The sequence below is a fragment of the Carassius auratus genome, unplaced genomic scaffold (genome assembly GCF_003368295.1).
Source record: "Carassius auratus strain Wakin unplaced genomic scaffold, ASM336829v1 scaf_tig00010773, whole genome shotgun sequence".
In the NCBI taxonomy this organism is placed as follows: Eukaryota; Metazoa; Chordata; class Actinopteri; order Cypriniformes; family Cyprinidae; genus Carassius; species Carassius auratus.
In genome coordinates this window covers 372-15093 of record NW_020524141.1, presented here as the reverse complement: position 1 = coordinate 15093, position 14722 = coordinate 372, and the positions used below count along the sequence as shown (strand labels likewise).

At 34.2% G+C, this 14722-nt stretch overlaps 1 pseudogene; it reads right to left on the bottom strand.

The window, feature by feature from the left end:
• Nucleotides 1-13478, bottom strand: part of LOC113072814 (dihydropyrimidine dehydrogenase [NADP(+)]-like) — a 40139-nt pseudogene extending 26661 nt beyond the window's left edge.
• Nucleotides 13479-14722: the final 1244 nt, after the last annotated feature.

Sequence of the window (14722 nt, the reverse complement as noted above, 5' to 3'; positions counted from 1 at the left end):
AACAAGAAGAAGAAGAAAGGCAATAGGAGAAAAAAAAAATCACGTACAAGGAGAGGCAATTAGGGAAATACACACAGACCTGACCTATGGTATGATAATGAACATCCTGTCTAACTCCCTCAAGCGTACACACACTCGCGCAGACAGAGAATGCCGGGAATGGTAATTGAAGCTGAGGAAATATACAAGAGCTGTTCATTTGTATCAGAAGAACATAAGATATTGACGCAGAAGGGCTGCAGAAGGTTTCACCGATCTGTATTTCACGGACAAAACTGAAATGTGGAATCAGATGTGAGAGGAATTAGAAGTCATGGAGAAGGAGACAAAAATATAGATGAAAAGCAGGAGCTTGAGGGCATGGTGGAGACGTCAAACACGCATACCCATCATTAGCATACTGTGTTAATGACTAATGGGTAACGCTCACGCAGAACACCAGAGAGAACGGCACAGCTTCACTGGGTTTGCTGTAAATATTCCTCTTCCATATCTATATATTCGGATTTCCATAATGAATGGAATTTGCTCAGGCCAGTGATGCATTACTGTTGGTATTGCCCAAACTTTTACACTCTCAATCAATTTTCCTTGTCATTGTCTGGTACAAATTTCAAAATTAAGAGCCTAAATGTTTAAATATAGATACATTTCCTTGAGAAGCAAAATTGCACAAGCTATTACAAGTTATAATAATGTTAATTACAAGTAACCTAACTTAAATTGACTTGAGAAGCAAAATTTTATTAGTTTGTTGTGGATAATTAATTGCCCAGTAACTTGTTTGAAGCATAAACCTTGAATATAGATATATAATATATAAATATAATTTATATAATTTATAATTTACACACACGTTATTGCACTTTGTTCATATAGCAGTACTTTTAAAAGAGAAAAGTGCACAATACACTACTTTTGAATGCATTATTAGTCTTGTGCATAATAATGCAATAAATTGCGATAATCGCAGACAATCATGCGATTAATCACAATTTAATTTTTTTATTGTTGCCCAGCACAATTTTTTTTGCACACACACACACACACACACACACACACACACACACACATATATATATATATATATATATATATATATATATATATATATATATATATATATATATATATATATATATATATATATATATAATATAAATATTTTAAAATAATTAAATATTTTGGGTAGAAAGAAAACCATCCGCTGTCTTTCCTGACAGTCGCATTAGTATAATAAGCAATTTCTATGAATAGCTGATTTCATGTTACAATTATAGCATCAGAAGGCAGTGAACGTGTCTCGTTTAAATGTGATGTAATAAAAGACTTAAGATAACTCTGACATTTGGGAAAATGTCATCAGTTCACCTTTTCTCTTTGATGAAATGACGGCATTACATTTACACAATGATCCGATTAAACAAAGTAACGTGCCAGAATCTGCTGAAAAAAGGAGGGGCCACAGAACCTTCACTTTCTCAAAGACATCTGCTGACACGCTAACCAAACCCCCAACCACCCCCGCCCCACCCTCCCAATCCCATACACCCCCCCCTCCCCGCCAAAAAACAAAAACTAAATGCAAACTGCAAAAATTCTGAATTTATCTTAACGCAGGACACAATGATGCAACATAGTATCTAGTGGTCAGGGATTGATGCATTATTCAGAGATCTTGTAAGCATGCTGGGTATCTGTGGTCAGTTGAGGCCAAAGCATGTTTTGAAGTGTGTGTCAACCTCAGCATAAATGTCCCTTCACGACACCACTGACAAAACACAGCGCCTCCTACAGCTGAGAAACTCACTCAAATAATGATTAATGAATGAGCAAAGGATAAAAAAAAAAAAAAAAACTTTTCTCTGCAAGTGCATAATTCTAATATACCTTTGCTTCTTGGTACACTAGCTGTTCTAGACAGTGGCTGAGGTTTCCAAAGCTTTCTGGAGATTTGGAGAAATGTAGTATTACAATACTTGCTCACCAATGGATCCTCTGCAGTGAATGGGTGCCGTCAGATTGAGTGTACAAACAGCTGATAAAAACATCACATTAATCCACACCAATTAATCCACTAGTCAATCAATTATTGCTCTGTGAAGTGAAAGCTGAACAATTTAATTTAATGTGACGTTTTCATCAACTGTTTGGAGTCTCATTCTGATGGCATCCATTCACTGCAGAAGATCCAGTGATCTAATGCTACATTCCTCCAAATCTGTTCCTGATGAAGAAACTAACTCATCTACATCTTGGATGGTCTTAGAGTGAGTACTTTTCCAGCAACTTTTATTTTAATAAAACCAACAGATTCAGTTATTAATGGACTTAATGCCTGCATCAACAAACTCAATACAGGTTACTTAAAATAAGAACACAACCCTTATTATTATCTGGATAGGAGCAACATAATGTTGCAGAAATCAGAAAAGTTATGGAACAAGTTAATACACAGTTACCTCTAATCAAAAGCAGGTATTTGTAATTATAAAAATCCGCCCACAAAGGAAGGCATGGGGGTGGATGATGTGCTGTAATTAACACTTAAACTACTCATTATTACTTTAAGACGTGCAGAGCCATGTACTGTAACCTGTTCTAAATTTTTTACTTATTTAACACTAATCCAATTATGATGCAAATGAGGACAAAGCATGCACTGAAATCACTCACACCACTGCATAAATAAATCAACACTTATGAATATATATTTATAGATTACAGAAAAAAAAAACTCTCTTTTAAAAAGCTTTCATTTAATTACATTTGATTGTGACAAAGAAATATTGCAGAATCTTCTTCGTTTCTACATCAAGAAATTTACTTGTTTAAGTTTTCAAAGTTTTCAACAGATTTTTAATGATGTCAGACTTTTAGACCATTGATATATACGGTATTCAATATACACTTCTTTGTTCAAAGGTTTATTCTAGTCCTGTCAAACGATTAATTGCGATTTATCACATCCAAAATAAAAGTTTTTGTTTGCATAATATGTGTGTGTACTGTGATACACATACATGCATACAGTATATATTCTGAAAATGTTTACATGTAAATGGCTATATTTATATTCATATAATTTATATTATAAATAAATGTATTTAATATATAAACATAACATATTTTTGAAATATATACATGCATGTGTGTGTATTTATTAGGGCTGGGCAAGTTAACACGCTATTATCACGTTAACTAAGTTTTTTGATTATTATGAAAGACCGTTGCTCACTGGCTCTGAATACACATACAGACAAATCATGGGTTTTTCAAAAAAATGGAGGGGATGCTCCCGATCAAATTATTTAGACTAATCATCAACATTCACAAACCATTGTCTACTGTTATTTTTAACAGAAAAGAATGCAACGAGCTTGTAATCATGACTTTATAAGTGAATCGTTTTGTTAACTTTGTGGTTTATTTTGAGTTGTATGGGATGCGTTAACATGCTTTTGCTGTTTAGAAATATTCACAAAATCATGCAGCATGTATCAGAAGATCTGCACTCCGGCACGGTTAGCGCTTACGCTCACTGATCTATATATAACTGAACTGCGCCCTACCCACGATCACACTAGTCAAACGAACAGAGCTTTGGGGGTCAAACTATAAAATATTTTCTATAAAACGTTAATGTCCTGGGCTGGCAGTCACAAATTGCATGTTTTATATTTAATTTAATTACATTAATGTTATAAGTTGAGATTTAGGCTACAATAAATATTTTAAATTGCTATGTAAAAGGAACACTGCTGTAAAAAGCACCTTATTTGTTTTAAGTGTTCACAAACCAAACGTTAGTACACATTTGTTCATATAGCAGTAGGCCTACTTTTTGAATACATTATTAGTTTTGTGCATAGCAATGTGATTAATTGCGATTAAAGTGTGATTAATCGTGAAAAAATAAATAAATAAATAATTAATTAATCGTTGCCCAGCACAAGTATTTATATACATAATAAGTATGCAGAGTACACACACATATATTATGCAAACAATTTCACATTTTCTTTTGAATGTGATTAATCGCTTGACAGCACTGTTTAAAAATAAAAATAAATTATGAACTTTTATTCAGCAAGGATGCATTAAACAGATCAAAAGTAACAGCAAACATGTTTATAATGTTATAATTATTTATTTCCACTCATCAAAAAAATAAATAAATAAATAAAATAAACAAACAAAAAGAGAATAATAAGAAATGCACCAAAATCTCCATATTAGAATGATTTCTGAAGGATCAATTGACACTAAAGACTGGAGTAATGATGCCGAAAATTCAGCTTTGATATTACAGGGATAAATTTAATTTGAACATATATTCAAATAGAAAATGTATTTTAAATTGTGATAACATTATCACAATACTACTATTTTTATGGTAATTAAAAAAGCAAGGCTTCTCTCAAAAATATAAACAAGTAAACTCTTACCAATCCCAAATTTCTGAGTGGTAGTGTATTATTACGTATTATGTTTATTTAATGTATCAACCTGATTTAACCTTATCCATCAATTAGTCTATGAAAAATCGGAATACTGACAAGCTGATGCCAGAGTCTCAAGCTCATATTTCTATACTGTTTGGTCTCTTTACTGGCTTGATGGACACAGAAGTGATTGACAATCTGATTCAGCGAGTGCGTTATAGATGCCTCTTCTGCTGTGTGTTCTTATCATTAGCAGTTAGCCTATGGTTATGTTCACAGCCCACTGCCGCTCTCCGCCCAGAAGATTTAAGGGCCTGCCCTTTGGAGAATATTTAACATAAAATTGTATTCTTGACAGCAGTGAGAAATCCGGCGAATTTAATTAATCAGACCTACTCTACCGTGCTCTGTCCAACACGGCAGGCCGCAAATTAAAGATCCGAGAGCTCCCTGCATCCTTTACCGTATCACCTCCGCTCCGTATGCACTGATCTAGCTAGATGCAAATATGAAAAAAAGCAAAAAGAAAACACAAGCAAACAAACTCAACATATTTCCCAAGAGCAAAGATGCATTTATGACCTGAGCAAGAAGCACAGATTCAGATGTTTTTCTTCTTTATGCGGCGCCGCATCTGTGCCCAAACTCTCTGAGGATTGTTTAAGTATTAAAGGAAAACTGTGTGTACTCAGAGTGTGAGCTTTTGCATTTGATGCTAATGTGGCTGAACGCACAGCGGGTGACCGCGGCACTCAAACGTGCCGGCGTTCTCTCACTGTCATTACTGAAAGATCACGCTTCTGTTACCTTCAGCATGACCATCACCACAGCAAGCACATAGAATGAGGCATTATGGGTATGTGGGGAAAAGATGAGGTGAAATTGGAGCTCCAGGGGTTAGAAAGTGCTGCACAGGTGTGTTTCTCTGAGGGTTGAAGGAATGAATTCTTAGTGATAAAATGTTAAAGGAATACTTCATACATAAATTGGTTATTCACTCTTTAAAAATCCATATGATTTTCTTTCTTCGGTAGAACATAAGATTTTTGAAGAATCCACTCTTTTCACTGTAGTTAAAAGTATTTGAATTTAATAAACAATTGTGATTTTTTTTTTTTTTTTTAATCTCAGTTTGGACTTTTTTTTAATTGCGAGTTTATATCCTGAAATTTTTACTTGTTTCCGCCTATTACTATTTTTTCTTTCTTATAAGTTAACATCTTCCAATTTTAACTTCTTTATTTTTTTTTTTTTTTTTTTTTTTTTTTTTTTAGAAATGCTAAAAATACTGAATTGTCAGGCCTAAGCTAAAAAAAAAAAAAAAACTCTTTTCAAATATATGTAAGCTTTTTTCAACCATGGGACAAAAAAAAAAAAAAGGTAATTGTGACTTATCTCACAATTTTTTTCTTGTAATTCTAAGTGTATATATAGCAGTTCTGATTTTTTTTCCCCTGCATCTGCAAGTTTATATCCAGCAAATCTGACATCTTTCCTCTGAATTTTGAGATTTAAACTTGTATTTGCAAGTTATAAAATCTGGTTCTGAGGAAAAAGAATTCGGACATTTTCTTACAAATATGAGTTCATAACAAAAAATTCTGACTTTATAATTCACAATTGCAAGTTTATATCAGAATTACAAGATAAACTGTAACACTTACTTATTACTAAAAAAATTATTTAGTGGCAGAAACAAACTTCCATAGAAATAAGATTTCATAAATAGTCAGTTAAGCCCGTCACAGAAGACAAAGTCACAAAGATTTACAACAACAACTGGGTGAGTATGAGAGTATTCATTTTTGGGTGAACTTTCCCTTTAAAGAAGAGGAAAAGAAGTGGAGGGGCACAACTGGCACAGTGAGGGTCTCTCATGGGAACAACAGAGCGCTACATTCTCTCTCTCTCTCAGACAGGCAAACACATCCATGGCCACATGCTGCAGCTCTCAAAGGGGCCCTGATTCCACCCACTCCATGACACTGTGCTAATGCACTCTCAGGAAGGTCAATACTCACACAAACACACACACGTACACGCGTCTCGGCGCTCTGCTCAGCTATTGAAAGGAACCTCCCAGAGCACTTTTAATTGTCAGTCACTACAAGTCACATACAGACAAGCTGGAGTGAATCAAAAATCCATTAAATGGAAAATTTCAGTTGAAAAAGGAAGGTTATTTTTTTATAACTTTAGTTAGGTAGGTCAACAAGATCAAAGGACGAGGCCTTCAATTTTAAGTCCAACATAACTTCTTTTTATGTTTTTATTTTGAATTTTTTGGCTGCGTGGATATATAAAGTACTAAACTATTATATTCTATACTGTACTTATCTATATTATACTGTTAGGGCTTTTAAATAGGTTTTCCAATAAAAAAATGTTAATTGAATAAATTATGATGTTGTCACGATATGCTAAATAATTAATCCAATTACTTAAATCTACAAGCGAGCTGCAGCAATAAGAAAAAAATAAAAATAAAATACGTAAACACTCACACATGGTTCTAAAATGAAATAATAATATCAAATAAAAGCGAACTAAGGAATAATACTAATAATAATAATAATAATAATAATAATAATAATAATAAATCAAACACATTTCTAAAACAAGACAAAGCAAAGCAAAACAAAACAAAAGCAAGCTTCTAAAATAAAATAATAAGATCAAATAAAAGCAAACTAAGGAAGAAACAAATCAAACGCTCATACATGGTTAAAAATAATAATAAAAAATAAAATAAATAAAATACTTCTAAGGATAAAACTTAAACACTTTCACACATGGTTCAAATAAATAAATAAATAAAGCTTAAATGTATTTAAACTCATTTATGAGCAGCTTGTAGCTTGGACAACTACTTACACTATACACAAACAATAAATCTAAACTACTATACTGAACTATAACTAACCCTATACGATATTGAATCACACTGCAATAACACAAATATTCCTGTTGTATGCTAACACTGTAGTGTAATACACTCCACTGAACTGTACAATACTACATTAACAAGGCCCATGTTTTGCCTGGAAAACAGAGAAACAGAATATTTGATGATGTCTTTCTCTAAGTTCGGTAGTTTTCAGTATGGTGTTTGTTTTTCTAAAGCATCATTTGTCTTTGCCATCCGTTCAGTCGGACAAAAAAAAAACCTGAAATATGCTTTCTTGAAGTAGATTAGTTTCCCATGTCTATTTATACAGAACTGCGCTTCAAAAAAGCAGTGTTTTCTATCAGACGAGCACTAAATGTAAATGTGAGAGTGTTATTCTGTGGGATTTTCGTGAGTGTGTGTGTTGCGCTTGAGAAGTGTGGCGAGATGTCTGTGAAATAAAAGTCAGAGCCTGTGATCTCACAGGTATACGATCACTATCAGCTGTGAACACACACACACACACACACACACACACACACACACACACACACACACACACACACACACACACACACACACACTTTTGTGAGACTGATACTCTGCGTATGAAGTGTGAATGTGTGTCTCTTCCTGCAAGGACAATGTGTGTTTACACAAATGGGTTAAATAACTACAATCACTACAGATAAGAGGCGGTTATTGAACTCAGAAACAGCATGCAAACCGCAGCTCTTCATCCTGAAGCTTAAGTCTGTTCTTACGCTTTGAGGTCTTCTCTGCAGGTAGGAAAAAATAACAGCATATAAAATCACTTTTTGCTAACTTGCTTGCTTAGATCATCAATACAGCTCTCCCAGACACACATTTTTTTTTCCTGATGATACAAGCATCATAATACTTTTCCACTTCATACATTATCATGCTATAATCACTTGGTCATCAATGGATCCTCTGCAGTGAATGGGTGCCATCAGAAAGAGAGAAAAATAGTGGATTAAAACAACAATAATTCACAAGTAATCCGCACCACTCCAGTCCATCAATTAATGTCTCATGAAGCAAAAAGCTGTCATTGGAACAAGAAAATGTATCAAGACATTTTTAACTTCAAACTGTTGCTTCTAGCTATACAATAAAAAAAATAGAAAACAAATATATGGGACATTCTGCAATCTAAGAAAATGAAGTACAACCAAATTTATGTCAGTTCATCCATTCATATGCAACCATTTTTTGTTAAATTAAAAAAAATAATAATAATAATGAAAGTTGTACTGTATACGTGGGAGGATTTTGAATCCATCCAGGACCAGTTACAGTACATAACAAACAACAATCAAACCAAATGACAAAAATCATAAAAAATAGGTCATATTTGCTTTTCAGTAAATGTATGTATATTATACAATAAAAAAAGTAGTATATATATATATATATATATATATATATATATATGTATACACTATAAAAACGCTCTCTCTCTCTCTCTCTCTCTCTCTCTATAAAGTTCATAGTCACCAGACTGTCTGTGAACATCCTTTCTGTGGGGGGGTTATGCACATCTATCTTTTCAAAGGTATAAATGTGTATCATTCAGTTACTAATATGTACCTCTAAGACACTTGGTATGTACCCTTCAGGGGAAATTAAGGTACAAAGAGGTGCCTCCTGAAAGGGTCCCGCCCCTGTAACAGCTTTTGTACCTTTTTGTTTTCTGAGAGTATATGTTAATCAGCTCCTGGTTGTGCAGACACAGTTTGGAGCTGACAGATTTTGTCGGCTAAGAACCACCAACTGTTTCAGCAACGGCAAATTAGTTTTTTTTTCCTTGTGACGTCCCCTTTAAAATGAAGCACTGCAGCTAAAGCCCTGGTGAACAACAGTACATCACAGGTATATTTGTTTCTAGGCTGTTGGCAGCGTCAGCGCTGGCAGCTCACAGGTCTGCAGGCAGAGCGGAGGGTGATGGATGTTTGGTGGGTGGAGCCAGGGAGACCCTTGCAGGCCGGGGCCGGCTCCGCTCCTGAGGGATGTCACCGAGCTGCAAACTGCCACAGCTTAAATGGGGAAAAGATGACATTGACTAGTTCTGCTTACATAAAATACTACTGCAATAGTTTCACGATTAATTTTTAATGTTTTACATCAGCTAGCCCTGTTTCTGTCTCCAAACCAATGCACTCTTTTCCTGGTTTTCAAGATTGTGTGAGAAAGAGGTATAGAAAGAGAGGTGTGGACAGAGAAGGCCAGCAGATAAGAAAGATTCTGGCCCTTGTCAATCTTTCTAAACACACACACACACACACACGCACAAACAAACAAACATGAACACACACACAATGAAAGAAGGCCTCATAAATGGCATTAACTATGCAACAGCACAGTGATACAGTACAGAGAACAACTGCATTCACATGAATTATTGAAGAAGGGAATGAACACACCGCTGGTCTGAGAATATATCCCAGAAGAGGTGTGTGTGTGTGTGTGTGTGTGAGAGAGAGAAAGAGAGATAGAGATAGAACATACTGTAAGGCACAAAACAGCATGCTATGGTGGATGCATGACACTTGATACTTGATCATACTGTTATCAGCATGTTTCCGTGAAATAAAAGATGAACAAACAATGAATGAAAAACAATAATAAATAAATTAGAATTTGAAGTAATGTTCAGAGAATACGATTATATACGATACGCTATGATACCATACGATACGGTACAATACTGTTAGGGATTTTGATTTCAAAATTAAAGCATTCATGCGGGTACAGACATAGATATGAATAGGTCGATTGCCTATTATTTAGATCGAGGACGTGTCTACGTGATTAGCAACAATTCACATGATGTTATTGTTTTCACGGCTGTCAAAGATTCGCAGAGCACATGTGGGCAGCTACGCTTTACACTGAAACGCAACCCCGGAGTTTTCAAACTAAAGTAGGGTCTGCAGCGTTTTGAAAAGTCTCCGTTTTTCAAGGGTTGAAAACGCCGGAGGAGTGTAAACGATAGGCGTAACCATAGCATAAGTTCTTTTAAAAAGAAAACGTACTAGTGTAAACGGGGCCTAAGTGAATCTTAGCCTAGCAAGTATTACTAATAAATGGAATGGAAATGCTCTAAAGAAAGCGCCACACTCCGACTCCTTCACATGTCAGTGGACAGATATCAGTGTGAAATCCATCAGTCTAATGTCTACTGTCTAATGTCCTTATAGAGAGCTGTATGGTGGCGGATAATGTCAATATGCCATGGCAACCAGAGGACTGCTATTGAAAACTCTCTGTTAACGCTCAACACCAAGGATGAAAATGCTCTCCTGAAAGCTCTTGCCGCACACTCATGAAACTAAATATTCAAACTGTGATTCTTCAGATGATGAAAAGGTTATCTGGGAACATCCTGAAGGACTACAACACATTACCAACTATGTCTGCTGGTTCAGTGAAGACTGATCTACACATGATCACCAGCAGAACCAGACAAGAGCGAAAGGAAACGGTACCCAAGCAATTATAGTTCAGCAGTCACAAGCCATTTCAGATACCATTCACTAAAACTTTACTGGAGATGAGAAACTTCATATAGTGAGGTCTGAAAGTCAAAGATCCCAATCTGGGATTCAAAACTATTTAAACCAAGAAATTCAAAAATGTATATAATATGTTAAAACGGTATATGTATATACTAATTTTAATATATACATTATATAAATATTATATTGAATATTACTATATCAATATTTATTGATATGTATATTTATATAGAGTAAATGTAGAAATTGTATTTATTTAAATGTATTTTATTGTAATTGCATTTATTTAAATATACATGTATACTGTACAAATGTAATGCAATGAAAAGTAATATTACTATGTATTTTGCATATACGCACACAATTACGAACTAAAAATTTGAAAATATAATATATAAGAATGTTAAATTTGTGTTTTATTTTATAATTACAATACAGTACAGTATATATTTTTTTATAATTTGAAACAATATCTATTACAACTAAAAAAAATGAATTTGAAATAATATATTATATATATATATATATATATATATATATGTGTGTGTGTGTGTGTGTGTGTGTGTGTGTTGTTTATATGCATTTACTAACTGATTTGCTTATTTTAATTTACATGCTGTTCCACAAGATTCTATGACCTGAAGTTAATAAAACACACAGTTTGAAAGTGCAAATGTGCTCATGTTCACCTCATGGCGTGGAAAATGAGCCGTGCTGCTACCAAAGCCAGTATAATGTATGCCGCAAGATGTCCATTTTTCACATTATAGTGCACAAACTGTTTTATCTTGCAGCAAAAGCCCTGCAGATAAACTGTTCTCTGATTTCAGCACTCCACCAACCTCCATTCCATCTGTCTGCCCTATTAGAGCTTCTGACCAGTGTACACACACACAAACAAACATGCACACGCAGTCATATGCACTCACACACACCTTTAACAGGGGGGAAAAAGTAGACGTGCACGCAAAGTCTGTCTGTGCCACACTCCTGTTAAACCTCAGAGGAGAAAGAAATGGATCCAGTGAGGTGGGTGACACTCACCAGACACTCCACCATATGTGGTGCGCCTTCCTCGGCCGATGCCAGGCCAGGGAGAGCCGTCTGCCTTGAGTCCCATCAGCCCCGAAACCGTGTTGGTGGCTGCGATGCCATCTGCTCCACCTGTGCCAACAGGGAAGAGACATTAGGCACGGGGAAGGGGTAGGAAGGGAGGCCAAATTCCTCAAAAATCTGGAGCTCAAAACCTGCGGGTCTGTTTTAAACTTGTACAGGAGATGTCAGGCTGTTAGTGGAGGTCGTGAAGGGAAATGTGTTTTTTGGGCAGATCTAATGTCTGGATTGGGAAACTGGTTTATAGAGGACATGTTCTACACTTCTGTTTCTTTTCCCTGAAGTCCATTTATAACATTAGTCAAGGATTCTTGCACCAAAAATGTGTAATTTAGTTTGAAATGACCATTTTCCACCATTCTCTGACTAAACAGGCTGTTTTTGCAACTGTACCTTTAAGACTTCTATATATAAATCAAACATAATAAAGTCAAACTTTTGTAATATATATATATATATATATAAATGTGTGTGTGTGTGCATGTGTTTGAAAGAAGATCTTTGATTTGATTAACAATAAAATAAAACAGTAATACTGTAAAATATTTCAATTACAACTACTATTATGAGAACTTTCAGAAATCATTCAGTTTTTTGAAACTCAGTTATTAATTATAATTTGTGTTTATTTATTAATATTAGTTAAATAATAGTTCAATCAAAATGTATCAACATTGAAGACTTTTAGCTAACATTTAATATTTTTGGAAACAGATAAAAAATAAATTCTCAGGATTCAAAGGTTAAAACAACAACATTTTTAAGAACGTAATTTTTTTGCTAAAATCTTTTGTAACATTATAAATGTCTATGATACATTTAATGTATCCACAAAATTAACTTCTTAAAAGAAAAAAAAAAAATGCTCATTTAACCTCAAACTTACTGGTTTCCACAAAATAATAAGCTACAAAAATATTGCATATAATTCAATATTGATAATAATAAGATCATTTTTCTTGAGCAGCAAATCAGAATATTAGAATGATTTCTGATAGATCATGTGGCACTAAAGACATCATATATATAAAATAAATGTTTAAAATATATTAAATAAATAGTTTATTTAAATTAATAATATTTGACATTATTCAGTTGTTCCTGTATTTTTGATCAAATAAAAAGCTTAGTGTGCAGAAACTTATTTCAAAAACAATTCAACATTTCTGACCAGAAGTGTATTTTTATGGGAAATGTAGTTGGGTTGCACAGGCCTGTTGAAAAGCTAAGGGAGATTAGTTTATATAGAGTTAATGAATATATATTTTTTTGATGATAAATATACCACTATTATCATACCAAAATGGTATAAATTTACCATAAGAACAGCATAATACCTTCCTGTGCAGCCTTGGCAATGTCCACGATCTTGGTCACATTAGAGTTGAGTTTGGCAAAGAACGGGATCTGAACAGCCTGCCGAACCCTCAGACAGATGTTCCACACCAGCTCTGGATCCTGGTCAAATGGGTCATGAAAGCAATAAACAATCTAAACAACGGCAAAAGAGGCATGAGAAAACAAACAGCAGAACTTCAATGAATAGTTTAACATCAAAACCCTTGTATTATCCCTCTTAAGCTACTTATTATTGATTACTTTTACAGTGTTTTTGCATACTTTGTTGAATCTTGGAAGCTTTATTCATCATTCACTTCAGTTAAAATTTGAAAACTTCTTCTGAAACTCGTTAGTTGTGGAATGAGGGCAGGAAATTATGAGTTTATCAAATTTGGGTGAACTATTCTAGAAATATTAGCAGACTGTTAGAACTTAGTTTGTGTTGTGTTGTGTGTGTGTGTGTGTGAAGAGAGAAGAGAGAGAGAGAGAGAGAGAGAGGAAAATGAGCGAGTGATAGTGGAGAGGGGAGCCTGTAGTCACGGTGTGAGGAGTGAGGGATCATAACAGTGTGGAAACTGCTGTTCCAGGAGGATTTATGCTTTATTAAGCTGCCCTGGTCTGTCAGTCTGTGCTGTTTAGTGAGAGAGAGAGAGAGAGAGAGAGAGAGAGAGAGAGAGAGAGAGAGAGAATGAAGGGGCATTGGTATTTGTCAATCTGAGAGAAAAGATTGCATTTGTCTCTCTAACTCTTTTTAGTACAGTAAAATCACAACTGCAGCTTAGACAATGTTTTGAAATATAATCATTTGTGATGATATGTGACCGCAAAATCAGACATAAGCTTAATTATTTTTGTATATATATATATATATATATATATATATATATATATATATATATATACACACACACACACACACACACACACACACACACACAAACACAATTCCAAAAAAGTTGGGACACTGTACAAATTGTGAGTAAAAAGAGGAATGAAATAATTTACAAATTTCATAAACTTATATTTTATTCACAATAGAAATAGATAACATATCAAATGCTGAAAGTGAGACATTTTGAAATGTCATGCCAAATATTGGCTCATTTTGGATTTCATGAGAGCTATACATTCTCAAAAAGTTGTGGCAATTTATTAATTTAATTTATTAATTTAATTACTGTAATTTGTGGTCCAGGGTCACATACAGTATGAGAATTCATGGGACTGTTTCCTGTAACACCTGTCTGTATAAAGCTACCTGTAGATCTTAAAATATTCTAATTTCCCTTCATAAATCAATCACAAAGTATGGTACAAAAGTCTGAGAACTGCTTTTATATCGCAGTGATTTAAAATAAATAAATAAATAAAGTGCAAAAAAAATAAATATAAAT